We start from the raw sequence: 20,099 nt of genomic DNA on the forward strand, positions 1-20,099 counted from the left end.
ATAAGAAGGTTAGGGCTTCTAGTTAAACATAAGTGATTATGTATTTAAAATATCTATTCTTCCCCAAAATCCTGTTAAACTATTAGTAAAGAAATAAAATAGTCTTAAAAATACAAGAATGGAAACAATAGTAGATAGTAATTTTAATATATTTTCAGAAGATGGAGAGCACATGATGAAGATAAAAGGACTGAATCACATGAGTGGAGGCTATAATCTAAATACCTGTAGAGGGCAAATCAAGAACAAATGAGCCAGTTAAGTACCATGGAAGCAAGAAATGAAGTAGGTGGTAAAATTGGAGTACTGAGTTCTGGAATTTCTACCTTCCTTCCTTTTACCTGTGTCTGAAATGGTAGAATCCATTGTTTAGGCCTATTATTACATGATAGGTAATCAATAAATTGTTCATTCAAGAAAACGCATGGTCCTGAGGTTTGGTAAAAATGTCAGATAATGACACTAAGAGTATTACATAAGACTGTATGTTAAAAAATCAACAACATATACTTTACTCATCAAAAAATACAACGTAATTACTTACAGAACTAAATTACATATCTGACATATTAAGTCTTATGAAGGTAAGTCAAAAACTAAAAATTTCTCAAATATATTGGACAATTAGTATCACTTCAAAAAAGGGGAGTAATTCAAGGAAAATATAGGCTAGGGACTAGAATAAAGGACTATAACTTAGCAGAACATAAAAATGGGTCCCCAAACAACAGCTGGATAGCAGACCTCTGGAGTCTCAAGACAGTGTGATGCAAAAATAGGGCCTCATTTAAAAGACAATGAAAGGACTGATAGGGTACCTGGTCATTTACCAATATGGAACATAACTTATGAGGCTTTCCGCTCTATTTCCTTATCTTGAGTCTTTAACACCTATCACTACCTGACAACATGCGGGGTTATTAGTTTGCATACCCCTACCCCGTAATAGAGTGTGGACCTTTTTTAAAGTGAACAGTTGATTCTTTTTTTTTTTTCAATTGACGTATCATTGATTTACATTGCTGTTTGTATTTTGGGAGTAGAGGATGTTATTACCATAGCACACAGTATAAACTATTTAAAATAGTAGATAATATTAAAATATATTCTGCTTAGTGAAATAATATGTTCAGATAGAGAAAGATAAGTACAGTATAGTATCACAGATATGTGGAATCTAAATTTTAAAATGTTAAATTAACATGGAAGCAATATTTAAACACCAAGTAGTATTAATATTTAACATAATAATTTTATGTGAATAAAAAATATCAGATTACATATAATATTTAGAGATATTGAGTAAAAATGAATTAAACTGCTAAGAGTGTTTAATGTAGTCTTCTAGAATTAGAACCAGAAATAGGAAAGTCTAGAAGTGGTACAGAGACACTGCTGAGCTTGTATTGCTTCATAAGATAGTAAGTACCCTATGTCACTTAAATTGTGTGCATATGTTACCTTGATAAATAAGAGTATTTTAAAAGGGTTTAAATAAGAGAGAGTCCCTGTTCTCAAAAAGGAAAGTCATTTAAGGTGAATAAATGAGAAAAACCTTACTAAAATTTAAGATGATCAAGGTTGTTAAATGCTCCATATAAATAACAGTGTAATTCTATTACCAAGTGAGAGTTGTGAACGATAATTCATCCGCTAGGGTTTAATTGGCTGACCAGAAACCATTGCACCTATTTTAAACAGAGTGGCATTCAGTAAAGGTAACTACATGCTCACAAGTCATTAGAAGCGTAGGCTGGACCGCTAGAACTGAGCCCTAGGAAACATGCACAGGGGTCTGCCAACGAACATTATTCTGGAAAGTGGAAAATGAGGAAGCTACTGTAGCAGGCTCCTGTCCAGGATCACTCCATTAGTAGTAAAATAAACGAGAAGTCAAACCAGACTGTTTCTACATGCATTTCCCACATGACCGATTCCTCTCAGCCAAATTGATACCATTGGGGTGGTCTCCTTTCTCCCCATTTATCTCATTTTTAAATCACGTTTCACAGGGTACAATTGATTAGCAATATATAAATTCCATTCTTACTCTGGCTACAAGGAAATGTGGAAAGGTTGTGTGTATGTGTGTGCACATACATGTGCATGCATGTGCATGCATGTGCATGTGTGTTTAATCTTAGTAGCATCTTCAGAATAGAAAAACATTAAAGGGAGCTGAGAGCAGATGTTGAATAAAACATTTTGCCACATTTGAGCCAGAGAGTCCTAAACAAATTCAAAACAGGAGATAATTCAGGTGTGTGATTGAGGATGGGCTGGGTCATTCTGCACCACCAACAGGGCTGTAGTGACACTCCACAGTTTAGTGGAGGGAGCAGTTCCCATATGTTCTGGCTGAACCATTTTGTCAAAATGAAAGGATTTACTAGGCACCTCTTTTAGAGGTATTTATATTCTGCCATTCCATTCAGATGTTTAAATGGTGGTTGGGACAGCCATACTCTTGATTTGCTATTTGATGCAAGGCTGAGTTTCAATCAGCCTTTGCCATCCTAACCATTTTTCAATTTGATTTTATAATATTAGGGATTGAGAAGCAGTTGCTACTTTCAACCTTGTAAGTCCCTGAATTCTCAAACTCTCTTCCTTTTCATCCCTATTTGTACATTGGGATACTCATTTCTAAACTCATCTGTCTGGGATTACCTTGCTAAATATAACAAACAGTTAATAGCAAACAACACAAAATTTGGTTGGTCTTTCCAAGCATTTGCTAAAGCTACACTGTTTATTCAGTTCATAATCCACTTGCAAAGTGACAAGTGGAGTTTTATCAAATATTTTCCTACTGCATTTTTATGTAAAATGCCATTTCTGTAGTCTCTGCTGACAGTTTCCTCCCTTAACTGCCAAACAATCACTAAACAATTGCCACATATTTAGGTTTTTGTTAGAGTAGCATCCCATTTCTGGTAGCAATTTTATTGTCAGTTAGCATAGGTTTTGTACTGCAACACGGCCTCCAAATCTTAGTGGTTTCATGGTTTCCTTATCACTTCAGAAATTTAAAACTAAAGACTGCATCACCTTTGCTCAATGTCTCCTGCTTGGGAGTAGTCACTGCAGACCTCTGAAGCAGGTCAGATTGTGGGAGAAAAGAATTTTAGGAATTTTCTCTGAGCTTCTTGCTCAATTTGGTGTAGTGTCTTTACCAGAGGCTGGGACCTGAGACTGAACATTGCCTGAGGCCTCCTGTTTGTTCCATAGTTTTAACTATTACTAACCTGCTAGAATACCACTTTTTCCTTTTATCTTTGCAGCCCTTGTCTCTAGGGGCTGCGACAGCTACTGTAATTTCTTTCCCATGATTCTCTAAGTAGCACCTTCATTATATTTTCTGCATTTGGACCAAGTGAGTTGAATTCTATTTCCTGCCAGGAGCCTGACTGATAAACTGCCCATTATGGAGAATCCAACACATGTTTCTGTGATCTTCATGAAGATGAAGAGGGTATAATAATCAATTCACTATCTCTTATGATTCCCTCCTGGAATTGATAAACTTCTGCTGACATTTAACTGGCCAAATTAACTCATATGTCCACATCTCTCTTCAAAGTGAGCAGACAAGTACAGTCTCATCGTTTTCTTGGAAACAGAGATGAATAATATTTATGATCCTGTTATGACTACTGAATTAAGCATAAGCAAAGGCATCAGAATATGAAAGTGCACCGATTGTTGGAGATTGATGATCTAGCATGAGGTGGGCTTCACATATATTCTAGGATTAGGTAGAAACATTTGCAGGGTCAGGTCAGTAAGAGTTATACATGTCACGCAAACTCTGAATAATACCCTTTTCTTAGGATTGAAAGGGAAGCATAGGAAAATAAATCTTGAAAGGAGAAAATAGGATCATGTGTATATTTTAGAATACTGTAGTGCAAACATTCTACCCTAGTATAGATTTTTTTTTAATAAAGGGATATTATACAAAATATTTATACATATTTTGGAAATGTAAAACACTGTACTCATTAAACCAGCATCTGGAATTAGACTCAACTAATATAAGTTATAAGATTTTCTTCATGAAGCAGAGGTTTCTTTAACATGAATCAAGGAAAATAATTAGACTGATCTAGACATTAGTTTTTTCAATTAGCACTGACATACTCACAGCCTCAGAAGGGGGATGAACAAGATTATTTGCAATAGAAAATATTTTATAAAAGAACAATTACTTGGAAATATCCTATCAAAAAATACATGCAAAACAACATTTTATATTGGACATGAAATTTTCTACCTAATTAATAGCTAATAACTTTTTAACACAAATTCATTAAAATAAAATTAAAATGGCCAAAACATTTCTGTAGAAATTTGAGATAAAGACAGTAAATATATGATGCACAAATAAAATTGCATAAAATCCCTGTATGCTGTGAATGTAATTTATTTAATTATTGACTCACACACATAGCTAGAGTACCATCAATCACCATAGATAATATTTTTTCTAAGTCACCAAAACTAATTATCATCAGTAAGCTCTACTCACTGAGACTAATCACTATGCCACATTAAAAATCAATCTATTATATGGTGCCATGAAGATCTGTTGAGTGTAGTGATCTTTTATGAACTTCAAAATTCTATGTTAATTACCTGAATATTTTACATAAACATATCAAATTGTTATTCAGTTTCTCCCTTGTCAGTAATAAAAACTGGTGATTTGTATTTCATTTTTTTGTTAAGTGGACACTTGTGCATTGAAAAAATATTTCGTGAAAGTTGCCATTGTTCAAATAATTTAAAAAATTAGAATATAATTAGAATAATCAGGGGAGTAAATTGAAATACAATAGGAAAATGCTGGATAAAAGGAGAAGTAGAGTTAAAGATGATGTTTGTATCCCAGGCTGCTTGAACTTCCCTTAAAATGCATTTCATTGATTCTAAGATTGGGTCTATGCCACACTAAACAACATTTTAAGTCCCTTGGTGAATTCTTCCCCAAGTACATGTGTGATTCTTTTATTAAATTGCCCATGTGAACTTGGTCAAGTTCATGTCCTTTTTCATGCCTCAGTTTCATCATTTATACAATGTGAATAAGACCTTCTGATATTATTGTGTATTAAATTATTTAATACATGAAAATATTTTTCAATGGTGACTTATACACAATAAGCATTCAAGGAAAGTTTGCACATGGGCATGAGAAATTGACTTCAACTCAACTTAGTGGAGTCTACCTGATAAATTGCAAATATTTAGCTTCCGATGTTTAATTGACCTCTTAAATCATTTCTTTGCAATCTTTTCCATGTAAGGCCAAGCCAGGATACTTATTGACCTAAACCAGTAGTTTCTGGTGATTTTGAATGAAAAATATGAAAGTTGGGATTTATGAAGAGAAATAGAGAGGCTTTCTATACATGTTTTGCCTTTTAGGAGGCATGAAATAACCTTGTATATTTAGTCCAAGTTTTGTGATCTATGTTATTCATCCTCATTCCACTATAGGAATGAAGACTTGAACTGGGATACAGTTGGGAGGATACATCTTGTCCTGATTTTGTTTTTTTAACAGATTATGAATGTGTGTAGGTATGGGTAAGTGTGTGTATGTGTGTAATATTAATGTTTCATTGGAAATATTGCCTCAGATCTCATTGAGGGGATAATGAAGTATATAGCTTATGTACACAATTATTTTTCTAGAGCTCCCTAAGTTCTAAGTGTTGAAGCACATCTAGTTCCAAGAGTTTCTAATGGAGACTTGTGGAGCAGTGTTAATATTCCTGTTTGTTCAATTTCCTCTTATGACTGAACCTGGAGTGATGCTTTACAAATAGACAAGTATGAAGGAGGCAAGGCGGATATATTTCATTTAAACTCTGTGAGATAATTGATCAGATCAAAGCATATTATTTGACACATCACTGACTGGTAGTTGGAGGTCTTGGATTTAGCTACCAAGAGGGCTTTGTGTTCTGTATTACATATAAAAGTTCATACATGGCTTGAAGTATGATACATTAGTGAGTTATAATTGTTGAATGGTGAATGTGAGTGAATGGGTCACTACAGATAGAGCGAGGTTGACCTATAACATTCAGGGATTTAATGAAGATCATATAAAAACTTCAAGCTATAGTGCAAGATGAGCATTGCCAAGACTCAGTGGGTAGACTGGTGCTTATCAATTGTATATTCCAGATACCAGATACCAGCAGAGCACTAAGAGGCCTTGTGATCTGGGGACATAAATGTGAACATGGGGAAAATCAAAGGATTCTATTTGGATACCTCAGCAACCCCTACCTATCACTAGGATGTCTTTGTGCATTAAGGGTAACTTAAAACTCAGTAAACCACAAAGTTAACATAAAGATATTTGCATGTGATGGAATGAAAGAAACTTTGATTTCAAAGAATCATTTCAGCATAAATTTTTTTACTTACATGGTGTACTATACAATTTTAACAGGCATCCTGATATATACATACATTTTACAATAGATCTGTTTAAGTTCCCTTTCAATATGATTTTGTTTAATTTTTTTATAAAATAACTTTTAAAAATTAAAATGACTACTATGCATATAGAAACATACCCATAATAAAAGAATGTCTTTTATTCTCAAAAGCTGGTAATGAAATAAGAATTACAGTTTGAAATCATTTCTACCTCTGATAGAACTTCTGTTTTCCCAAATAATTTAATGTATTCCTGCTGAACATTTCATTAAAAATGTTACAGACAAGAATATTAATTTTTTAATATTACATTGATTTTTTCACTAAAATAGGTAAAAATAATTTTGCAGTAGAAGTGCATTTCAGCTCCCTCTTTTTGGGAACAGAATGAGAAAAAAAGCACTAATAATAAAAGATGATAGCTCTAAATGCTAAAAAGAAAGAGAAAGAGAGAGTCATTTTCAGTTACATACCCATTATCAGCCAAAGAAATGCAGGACTGAAGTTAAAGACAGAGTGTCTAGCACACTGAAAAGTATAATCATTTTAGAGACAAATCAATGTAAAAAAATGCTCAAATCACCTGAAAATGCTGTAGTATTAAAAAAAAAGCTTTGGGAGAAAATGAAGCTGCAGTTTGAGAAACTTAAAATACATTCCAAAAGAGTAGGAAATTAGTTATTGTCTGAAAGTCACCATAAGGACATTAGAAAAATAATTAAAAATACTTTTATAACTAGTAACTTGAAAATTAACAAATGATATGCCTTAAATTTACTTGTCATTAATACAGTTTTAAAACATAACTGATTTATATTGTAAAGAAACACTACCAACAACAAAACACTCCTAAGAATAATTTTGGTAAATAAAGGCTACATGAAAGCCATGGCATATTTAAAAGAAAGACTTGGTTGGTATACTAGGTTGATTGGTATGATCCCCCAAATATATATCCACCAGGACTTTGTTTGGAAATAGGGTCTTTGAAGATGTAATAGGTTCAGATGTGTTACTGAATTAGTAAGGGCATTAAATTCTTTAACTGGTGTCATTTTTAAGAGGAAGGAAATTCGGACAAAGCAAACACAAAGAGAGGGAAATAGGTCAGGTGATGAAGGACTGGGGGATGCGGAATGCCAGAAAGACCTGACCTGAGTCTACATAGGGAACCTCTCTAACACCTTGATTTCAGACTTCTAGGTTTCAGAACAGAAAGAATATAACATTTCTGCTCTTGTAAGCCAAGTATTTTGCACACTTTGTTAAGGCAGCCCTTGGGAAAGAATATGCTTGATAAAAAGTCAAAACAATAATAATTTTTGTTTTGATATAAATCATGAAATCAAAACCTAATTAATGTTTTTCCCATCTTGCCTCCATCACTGATTTTTTGAAAGCTAGCCAGGGGCAGCTCTCTTGCCTGCCTGTGACTATGCAGGTGTTTCTCTTCATCAACCTTTTCCCTTTGCAAAGCACTGGAGGCAGCTCTCCTTCCCAGACTGCCTGCCTGTGACTACGCAGGCATCTCTTTTAGCAAACCTGTCTCTTTCAGGGGCAGCTCTTTCTGCCCACTTGTGTTTCTGTAAGCATCATTTACTCCCCTTCCCTTTTATAATAAGCCTGCCCTTTTGGATGTAAAAGAAAAAAAACAATAAAGCTAGCAAGTATTTGTTTCTTGATTATACTTTCAAAATAAACTTTTGGATTTGATAATGCATATGATAAAATTCTTCTCATTATTTTGGCAGACTCATTTATTAATTACAAAAAAAATCATTTACTGAGCATCTAATGTATTTTTTTAAAGATTTATTTATTTATGCATACTAGAGCTGAGATATATGCCAGAGTTGCAGGGGTGGTGGTGGTGGTGGTGGTGAGATGATTCACCAGAGACAGACCGGGGAACAGAACAGGCAGATTAATGATAAAGAAAGGAGCAAGAGATGCAATAGATCTCTTTCTAAACTAGCCTCTGATATTGGGAAATGTCATTTTGAGAAGCTGACTGCTTCTGTGCAGAAAATTCCTTGTCTTTTCTGTGAAGAAGGGGGTTTCACTTAAAATGTAGGGTAGCTGATGTCATGCCTGACTGGTGGAAGAATTATTAGACTTATTTGACATGACATTTTTTTTTAAGATTTATTTATTTATGCATACAAGAGCTGGGGTAGAGGCCAGAGATGCAGGGGAGTAAGAGGACTCACCAGAGACAGAGTAGGGAACAGAACAGGCAGACTGACTGAAATACACTGCTGCGAGGAGCAGCAGGTGAGACAGGCGAGGTCTGCTGCACCATGTGGGTTTCTCCCTGGCCGGGGATCGAACTTGTACTGCAGAGGCTGCAGATAGCTTCATAGTGCCGTGCTTAACCCCTTTGCCACCAGGGAGGACCTATCTAATGTATTCTATATTCTAAATTTCTCTTTTGATTCCCTTGATAATGCAAATCTTTCATTTGTGATAAAACTTTAAAAGTTTCCTGGTTAAATGAACAGTCTATTAGCTGTCCAAAGTATTTTTTTTTAAGATTTATTTATTTATGCATACAAGAACAGTGTTACAGGCCAGAGGTGGGGGAGGGGGTGAGGGGATTCACCAGAGACAGAGTGGGGAACAGAACAGGTAGACTGACTGAAATACACTGCTGAGGGGAGCAGCGGGCGAGTCAGGAGAGGTCTGCTGCGCCATGTGGGTATCTCCCTAGCAGGGATCAAACTCATGCTGCAGTGGCTGCGGTTAGCTTCATAGGCTGTGTCTTAACCCCTTGCGCCACCAGGGAGGCCCCAAAGTATTTTTTTAAGTAAAGAATTACTAATGTTATGTCATTTTAGAAAAGAATAAAAAATCTTTGTAGGGCCTCCCCTGGTGGCACAGTGGTTGAGCGCTGGACTGCGAAGCTGCCCGCAGCCTCTGCAACGCTAGTTCGATCCCCGGCCACCAAGGCGAGGGTCCCACATGGCACACAGACTTCTCCTGCCGCCCGCTGCTCCCCTCAGCAGTGTACTTCGTCAGTCTGCCTATTCTGCAACCCGCTCTGGCTCTGGTGAATTCTCTCACCTTCCCGCGCTTCTGACTGTACCCAGTACTTGTATAAATAAATAAATAAATCTTTTAAAAAAAAAAAAAGCTTTGTAAAGAAGTTGTCATTTAATTTATAGAAAGAATTCAAGTGTCCTTCAGAGTCACCAGTACGGTTTCCAGGTGCATAGAGAGACACATGAAAAACTTAGTAACCATCTTGGCTGATTAATATTGCTACTGTAAAATTTCTGCTTTTAAGGTCCCAAGGATGTGTGATTATTGGTGCTTTGTAAAGCTAGATTTGGATGTAACATATGTTGATTAAAAACAACTGAGTTTTATTTTATCAATTTTTTTATTGAGTTAACATTGGTTTACTCCATCAGATATGACTTAGATGTATAGGATCACATCATGCCCACCACCAAAGCACCTATAATCCTCTACCATGTTCCCCTTGTTGCCCATCCTCACTCTCTTGCTCTGGTAGCCTCAATTCTAAGTCAGATTGCTAGGGTTTGTTTTGGTTTAGTTTTGTTTGTTCCTCTATATTGTTTAAATGTTGATAAAGAATTCCCTTTCCTTTCTCTAGAAACTTCAGGTTTTCTCTTAGGGTCCTCTTGTTTACTTACATGCTTAATCCATTGGGAAACATTGTTATCATTTCCTTCACATGAGGTTTTTTTTTTTTTTTAAAGATTTATTTATTTGTACAAGCACTGGGTACAGTCAGAAGCGCAGGAGGGTGAAAGAATTCACCAGAGCCACAGCGGGGAGCAGAGAAGGCAGAAGGACCGAAGCACACAGCGGGCGGCAGTAGAGGTCTGCATGCCATGTGGGACCCTCCTCCTGTGGCCGGGGAGCAGCCAGGGATAGAACCGGCACCGCAGAGGCTGTGGGCAGCTGCAAACCAGCGCTCAACCGCTGCGCCACCTGGGAGGCCCTCCTTCACATGAGTTTTAATCGCCTCCTAAACTTGATGAAATTCTTCCTCAGTAATCTGTTACTTTGGACATTTTATACACTGCCTCAGTTTCCCCAAAGCTGATAAACTGTCTCCTTCAGGACAGGAAAACCATAACTTTGGGGGATGCATCTCCCAAACATAATTATTTTCTTTCCCAGAAATAGTGGAGCTTTGCCTCTTATTGGTGGTGTCTTCTGATGGCTAAACAACCATCTGTAGCCCCCTGGGCTCCACCCTCAGGGTACTTCTGCTGCTTCTGAGCTGCTGAAGAGTGAGGACCTCCTTGACCGCTTTGCCCAGCTACTGGGGTGTCCACAGGACTTTCTTTTAAAATGAAATGAGTCACTTCTGGGACATTGCCCTTCTGCTACAGGTGACCTGAATAGACACTCATTTTATTGAAGCAAAAAATATAGTTTGTGCTTTCCCTTTTTCTTTTTGCTGTTAGCTTTACTAAAATAGTCTAAGAAATGCAACCACAGGTAATTTTTTAAAAGGTGTGAAACACCCAAGAACTTATAGGAAAACTAATGCAATAACTGAGGAAGAAGTACATGTTTTGTCCTAATATAGTCAGTCATGTAATCAATTAATCATGTTGTTCTCATATACATTGGGATATCTGCTTTCAGCAACAATTGTAACTGGATCTATTTATAAATGCTAAAATGTTCTTTTTCTTCTCACAATGTTTCAGTTGTTACTAGTATGCCACTTTGACTCCAGAGCTGAACAAGAGAACTAATTAAGATTTATTTTTTATCCCTGACGTATTAGGGCAATGTCAGCAGATCTTACGTACCTTAATCTTCATATTACACTTGTGAATTAGATATTATTAACTCCATTTTTCTAATGAGTTTAAGGTTAAATTCTGTATTATGCAATTTAAAATTATGTGGCACTTCAGATTTATATAAAATGGAACCCCTATTTCAGGAGACCCTTGTTCCCCTAAAATTTCCCAAACCTGGTAACATATTATTATTTCATCTTTTCCAGTTTGACATTTACATTATTTTCACTGTGATTTTTATCATTAATGTTATAGCCTTTACTTGAATACCTACAAAATTCATGGAAGAACGGGTTTATACAAGTACGGGTCTCTACACAAATCTCCATTTAAACACAAACAAAATAACAAGCCGAACAATAAAGTTATATCAGTACTTGTATTAGTTTTCTAGGGCTACTGTAATAAAGGGCCACAAACTTTGTGGTTTAAACAACTGAGATGTTTCTGGGCCTCCCTCGTGGCACAGCGGTTGAGTACTGGGTTGGCAAAGCTGCCCGCAGCCTCTGCAGCGCTTGTTCGATCCCTGCTGCTCCCTGGCCACTGGAGGAGGGTCCCACATGGGACGCAGACCTCTCCTGCCACCCGCTGCTCCCCTCAGCAGTGTGCTTCGGTCCTTCTGCCTGCTCTGCTCCCCGCTCTGGCTCTGGTGAATTCTCTCACCCTCCCGTGCTTCTGACTACCCAGTGCTTGTATAAATAAATAAATAAATCTTTAAAAAAATAAATAAATAAACAACTGAGATGTTTCAGGGTTCACAAATTCATTATAGAAAGCATTACATCTGAAAAGATGAGGCCATAAAAACTTAAACATTCAAAAGTTATAAAAGTAGGTAGACTCACAGAAAATAAGGGTAAATACAGAATATTAAAGCATAAGGTAAGCTTTATAAATATAATAGAAATAGAAGTAATTTTAATAACAGTGCCTTTGAAACATAGGTTGAAAAATCAAACTAAATGACTGATATATCCTCATAGTGAAGAATTTAAAACTTTGGCTCTTCCCTTTAATTCAGGCTAGTTCTTCTGATCACATCTAAGCATTCTTACTACACTACTGCAGACATTATATGAAGATGAACACAATGGATGTTCCAAGGATCTGATGAAGTGGAGAAGCCCTTTAAATATTTATAAGGTGGCATGAGTTATAGCAGCTCTTTATTTAAAGACAAATTAAAAATTTAAAGATATCCTAGTATGCTTATCCAGTTGAGAAACTACCTTTTGGGATGGTAATTGCAGCAAATCAAGAGTTCAATGTTACTGAATGCCACTTTACCCAATGAACTGTCAATGTTGGCCTCTTTCCATTTTTAGTTCAAAAAATCATGAAATATTCATGTTGCAAGTAATTTTGACAACTTTTTAATGCTTGAAATAACACAAATGGCTCATGCAACAAAGGAAAATTTGTTTTATAGTAGGCATTCTTAATAAGTTTAAATATAGTAAGTATATAGAAATAGATTATTGAACTATCCTACAATGGCCTACTTTCTTAAAAATCCAATACCATTTTTACTGCAAAATCATCACCTTAGAAATATTTGGCTATCATGAACACTACTCTAAAAGTAATAATTCTGACAGGTATTCTAATTGCTATGAAATTTTAGCAAATGATATAGAAATGATCATCTACTAATCACAAACTGCAACATCAAAAGCTATGGGAAGTTACAAATCAAACTATTAACAAGGATTACTTTGTTGTAGGAGATAGGGAATATATACATATTCTATGTTTTTATACTTATTACAACTAGTATATGTTCATTTTGTCATTTGGAATACAGATTTAGAAAATCAAAAAAATTCAAAGAAATGCTATTTTTTAAATCGTACAGTTGCTAAATAAACATTTATTTTCAGGATCCAAACTGTCCTCACACTCACTGGTCTCAAATAATCAGTATCCTAGGAAAGAAAGACTGATAACTTTGGACACAGGTAAACATGACCCTTCATTAGTAGGAAGAATAAAAGGCTGATCTACCAACACACACACTATGAAGATCAGGAAATAATCTCTCCATAAAAAGGAATTATAAGAAAATAGAAATTGTAGGAAACTGTTGACTTCTTTATTTCCTACTGTTGGCTAGTTTGAGAACATAGTGTTTTCTCATTGTCATATTCAAAAATAACACACTGTGGATGGTTATTCTAGCAAAAGTAGAAGGAAGAAACAAAAATTAAGAGCTCATCTCTGTCCTACATTGTTTAATTTTCATAACCACCAAAAAGGTCGATACAATGGGACAAATGTTACTGAGAATAAATAGCTATCAAAGGACACTGAAAAGGCTAGAAACTTTGAACTCTGCAGTATCCCATACTCTCCATCCATCCATCCATCCGTCATCTACCTACCTATTTTACAATTTACTGGATGATACATGGTTTTTATTTTTCAACATTTTTTTATAGTGGTTGAAGCATTTCAAGAATGTAATTATTTATTTTTCTAGTACAGTATAAGTGAAATAATTAACTAGACTATTTTCTTTAACAGGTAAAAGATGTCTTAGATTGATCCTTAAAGGATATGACAAAAAGGAATAAAGGCCCCTTCCTTAATTCTGACTATTGACTCATCTCCATAACACAGTGATAGAGTTTAATAATCACATCTGTAATAACCTTAAGGCTTTCATTTTAAGCAACCTGCGTACAAATGGCTCCTATGTGTCACTTGGTAATCAGAACTGGATTTTTCTTTTTTTTTTTTTTTTTTTTATAGAGGCATGTTTTATTTATTTATTTGTTTGTTTGTTCGTTTGTTTCGTTTATACATGCACTGGGTACAGTCAGAAGCACGGGAGGGTGAGAGAATTCACCAGAGCCAGAGCCGGGAGCAGAGCAGGCAGAAGGACCGAAGTACACTGCTGAGGGGAGCAGCGGGCGGCAGGAGAGGTCTGCGCGCCATGTGGGACCCTCCTTTGGTGGCCGGGGAGCAGCCGGGGATCGAACCGGCGCCGCAGAGGCTGCGGGCAGCTTCGCAACCCAGCGCTCAACCGCTGCGCCACCGGGGAGGCCCCAGAACTGGATTTTTAAAGATGATAATGTTTAAGTTACTGTACACAGTTTATGACTTACTTTATTTATTTATTTATTTATTTTTATAGAGGCATGTTATTTATTTATTTATTTGTTTGTTTTGTTTATACATGCACTGGGTACAGTCAGAAGCACGGGAGGGTGAGAGAATTCACCAGAGCCAGAGCGGGGAACAGAACAGGCAGAAGGACCGAAGTACACTGCTGAGGGAGCTGCAGGAGAGGTCTGCGCGCCATGTGGGACCCTCCTCCGGTGGCCGGGGAGCAGCCGGGGATCGAACCGGTGCCGCAGAGGCCGCGGGCAGCTTCGCAACCTAGTGCTCAACCGCTACGCCACCGGCGAGGCCCTATGACTTACTTTAAATGTACATTCTTATCTCCTTGTACTCAATGTAAAAAATACATAAACATAACCTTTGAATTTCTGGGATGAAATTATATAACTCTGTTGATTCACTGTTATTGAAAGCAAATTAAAAATGAATAAAACTACTTTTGAAAAATACCATCTGTTCCTTTCTGGCAATTACCACCCAAATTAAACCATGGTGTTGCAGTTAGCAAGGCATTGCCCTGATGAAGGATTTTATCAGTTTTGCTTTGTTCCTCTTTGTTTCCTGTGCCTCTGATTACATGTATTTGCAATGACTTTAGAAGTCTGGACCAAGTACTTATTGAAAATAACTAAACATAAGAAGAGAATACCCAGATGCTTATGGTCATTAATTTTAAGTGTTATTATTTGTTTAATCACTTACATTGGCTAAATTTAATAATGGTTATTATTAATGGTTATTACTAATATTTATTGTCTCCAAATATGTCTTCACAAACTGAGACATTATAGAGTGGTTAAGTATGCAAATACTAGTTTAAAATTTTGTGAGTTCATCTTAGCAACACAGTTCCTTTTTATCAATGTGACCTTTGGCAAGTGTCCCTTTACCTTGGTCAATTGAATTTAATACAATTTGATTCATTCAATAATTATGTGCCTAAAATAGAGACACTGTTGAATGCATTGAAAAGAACAATGTTGAAAGCTTTCTCAGCATCTATTGATATTATCATATGGTTTTTATATTTCTTTTTGTTGATGTGTTGGATAACGTTGATTGATTTTCGGATGTTAAACCATCCTTGTGTCCCTGGAATGAATCCTACTTGGTCGTGGTGAATTATCTTATGGATACATCATTGTTGGATTCTGATAGCTAAAATTTTGTTGAGGATGTTTACATCAGTGTTCATTAGGGAGATTGGCCTGTAGTTTTCCTTTTTTGTGTTGTCCTTATTTGGTTTTGGTATTAGTGTAATGTTGGCTTCATAGAATGTGTTTGGTATTGTCTCTTCCTTCTCAATTTTTTGGAAGAGTTTGTGAAGGATAGACACTAATTCATCTCTGAATGTTTGGTAGAATTCATTTGTAAATCCATCAGGTCCTGGGCTTTTGTTTTTGGGGAGGTTTTTGATTACCATTTCAATTTCGCTGCTTGTAATTGGTCTGTTTAGGTGTTCTATTTCTTCTTTATCTAGCTTCGGGTGATTGTAGAGTTGTAGGAATCCATCTCCTCTAGATTATTGAGCTTGTTTCCATATAACTCTTCATAGTAGTTACTGATTATTCTTTTGATTTCTGCTGTGTCTGTTGTGATTTCCCCTCTTTCATTTATGATCCTGTTTAAGTACAACACCCATTCATGATAAAAGCCCTTGAAATTCTTGGGATACAAGGAACATACCTCAACATCATAAAGGCCATCTATGACAAGCCAACAGCCAGTATCATCCTCAATGGTGAAAAGCTGAAAGCAATTCCATTAAGATCTGGAATAAGACAAGGATGTCCACTCTCACCACTGCTTTTCAATATAATACTGGAAGTCCTAGCCAGAGCAATAAGACAAGAGAAAGACATCCAAGGAATCCAAATAGGAAAAGAAGAAGTCAAACTATCACTATTTGCAGATGATACGATAATATACATAGAGAACCCCAAAATCTCCACAGAAAAACTAATTCAACTCATCAATCAATTCAGTAAAGTGGCAGGATACAAAATCAACACGCAAAAGTCAGTAGCCTTCCTATACACAAACAATAAATCTGAAGAAGAAGAAATCAAAAAAACCATCCCTTTTATTATTGAAACAAAAAAAATCAAATATTTGGGAATAAATCTAACAAAAGAGGTAAAGGACCTATACAAAGAAAACTATAAAACACTGTTAAAAGAAATAGAAGAAGACACAAAGAAATGGAAAGACATCCCCTGCTCATGGATTGGAAGAATAAACATTATTAAAATGGCCATCCTACCAAAAGCAATATACAGATTCAATGCTATTCCAATCAAAATCTCAATGGCATTCTTCAAAGAAATAGAACAATTATTGATGAAATTCATATGGAATCACCAAAAACCCCAAATAGCCAAAGCTCTACTGAAAAAAAAAGAAGGAAATGGAGGCATCATACTCCCAGACTTCAAACTATACTACAAAGCCATAATCATCAAAACTGCATGGTATTGGAACAAGAACAGACATACAGACCAATGGAATCGAATAGAAAATCCAGAAATAAACCCACAGATTTATGGTCAACTCATCTTTGACAAAGGAGCAAAGACTATGCATTGGAGCAAAGAAAGTTTGTTCAATAAATGGTGCTGGGAAAACTGGGCCGCTACATGCAAAAGAATGAAGCTTGACCACTACCTCACACCATACACAAAAATCAACTCAAAATGGATTAAAGAACTAGACATAAGACCTGAAACCATAAAATACATAGAAGGAAATATAGGCGAAACACTACGGGATTTGCACATCAAAGACATCTTTACAGACACATCACCCAAAGCAGTGATAGTGAAGGCAAAGATAAACAGCTGGGACTACATCAAATTAAAGAGCTTCTGCACAGCAAAAGAGACAATAACAAAAACAAAGAGAAACCCCACCAACTGGGAGAACATTTTTGTACACAACACTAATGATAAAGGACTGATCACAAAAATCTACAAAAAGCTGATGAGACTCAACAACAACAAAGAAAATAATGCAGTCAAAAAATGGGCAGAAGAGCTAAAAAGAAACTTCTCTGAAGAGGAAATGCAAATGGCCAACAGGCATATGAAAAAATGTTCAACATCACTTGTAATCAGGGAAATGCAAATCAAAACTACCATGAGATACCATCTTACACCAGTGAGAATGGCACATATTAAAAAAAACTAGCAACAACAAATACTGGCGAGGGTGTGGAGAAAAAGGAACTCTTCTGTACTGTTGGTGGGAGTGCAAACTGGTCCAACCACTATGGAGAGCTGTGTGGAGATTTCTGGACCTACTAAACATAGAGCTTCCATATGATCCAGCTATTCCACTCCTAGGTATTTACCCAAAGGACAAAGAAACATCAATTCCAAAGAGCACCTGCACCCCTATGTTTATAGCAGCACTATTTACAATAGCTAAGCTTTGGAAACAGCCCAGATGCCCAAAAATAGATGACTGGATCAAGAAGATGTGGTACATATATACCATGGAATATTACTCAGCATTCAAAAAAGATAAACACATGCAATTTGCAGCAACATGGAGGGCGCTGGAAGGGATCATGCTCAGCGAAATAAGCCAGAAAGAAAAAGAAAAATACCCGATGGTCTCACTCATAGCTGGAATCTAGAAAACTTAAATAAGGGACCAGGAAAATGAATAACTATAAGAAAGTGAAAATCAAAATCAACAAAAAACTATGAACCAGAGACACTTTTTGGGAGGTGGGGGGCAGGAGGGGAGGGACTGGGGTCAGAATGGGGGGGGGTTGAAATTGTATGGGGAAAGAAAAATAAAATTTATTATTAATTAAAAAAAGTACAATGTTGACTTCAGTCTTGAGAAATATATAATGGTGAATTTGACAATAAATTCATGATTAACATGTGATAAATGGTATCAAAATGGTATGAAAATGATGCTCTACTAGCAGGATTTTTAAATCTAGTTTTACAGGCATGGGGAATAGAGGAGAAGAAGAAGATGTTGGGTTGAGTTCTGAAATATAGCAACCAGCTATTGAATATGACAACGGTCACATATGAAGACCAGAAGTGTGAAAGATAATGTAAATTCAACATGACTGGAGTGTTAGATGATTGGAGAGAGATTAGATGGACCATGTAAGTTTATGGGGATGTACTAGTTAGGAATCTTAGAAACAAACAACAAAAAAGTGTGTGTAATATATATTATAGGCAATTGGCCTTTGAATACTGTGGGGATTAGGGGTGCTGACCATCTGAACACATATAGAGTATGTTAGTTCTTTATAAACTTATTTCTGCATCTCAATCAACAGACATCCATGAGTACAGGATTTTTGGATAGAAAATACATCTGCATATAAGTGAACCCATGTATTTCAAACTCATGTTGTTCGAGTGTCAATTGTGTATATGTACGTATAGATGTATCTGTATATATATACATATGCATATGTATGTATGTATGTATCTATCTATCTATCATCTATCTAAGAGAGAGAGAGAATAGAGAGGGAGAAAAAGAGCTGAAATCTCAGGCAGAATGGGTTTACCAAGTTCAAACCTTGAGGAAAATTGCTTTGTCTTTGGGAAACTTGTGTGCTTCTAAGGCCTTCAATTGAACAGATGAAGTCCACCCACACTACTGATAGTAAATTGCTTTAATTAAAATCTTTTCATTTAACTGTTAATTGTACCTGGACTACCATTTGATCAAACAATTGAGCATTATAGCCTAGTCACATTAACATATAATACTACTGCCTCAGGAAACATCAATTAGGAGAGCAACAAGATGAGTTTTGTTTTTCAGAAGGTAACTTTGGGCGATAGTAGAATGTAGGGAAGAAATGGCATGTGTGAAGATAAGAGAGTAACTAGGAGGATAATGCATAAATAAGGATCAGAGATGTTAGTGATAAAGTGGATTGTTCTTGTTTTGTTGGAGAGCACTATCTAAGAATGTGAAAAAGGTATCATTAGTAAGAGTTGGTGATTTTATATTTGATCTAGGATTTAAGGAAAAAGAAGCCAAAAATGATTTTTCTATCCTTCCACATTGATTTAATTTAAAATGGGAGTTTTTCTATCATTTTAATTTAAAGTATGGAAGGCATTGCTAATTCCAGTTATAATTATTTCCAGAAATCATAATCTGCAATATTCATCCTTTAATGATTAGTATTCCTCTGAAGTCTCTCTACTTTTTGTTGTGCCCATGATCAGCAGACTCGGCGAGCATAGCCTCCAAGAATCCAAAGACAGCCAATGCAAACACAAAAGGGAGTTTATTACAGACTCGAGTCCGGGTTCATGGCACCTACCAATGCAGTGGCAGATATCGAGAGCTCTGAACAAAGGGAACAGGGATCTTATATAGGGTTACAAGCAGATTTTTAAAAATTAAATCATGTTGGCAACCATTCATTGGTTACACAGGTGCATTTCCTAACAAGGGTGGGTGCACAGTTTCAGTTTTTGAGCTGATTGGTCACATTGACATGCAGCTCTATTTTATGGCTAGTTTAACCCCATTAGTGACCCGAATTGCTCAGCTCCGCTGTGGCTAGCTGTCCGAGATAAGACCAGAGTGGGGTGGGGGTCGAAACCTTCTCTGGAATGCAGTCTTTCCTGGGACAGCAAAACCTAAAATTCTAAGATGGCAGTTACACACAAAATGACAAAGCAATGGCTAAGAATACTTATGCTTGGTTCCACACTTTTATTAATTTAT

Source organism: Talpa occidentalis, unplaced genomic scaffold, assembly GCF_014898055.3.
Source record: "Talpa occidentalis isolate TD23 unplaced genomic scaffold, MPIMG_talOcc4v2.1 talOcc4.8, whole genome shotgun sequence".
Lineage (NCBI taxonomy): Eukaryota > Metazoa > Chordata > Mammalia > Eulipotyphla > Talpidae > Talpa > Talpa occidentalis.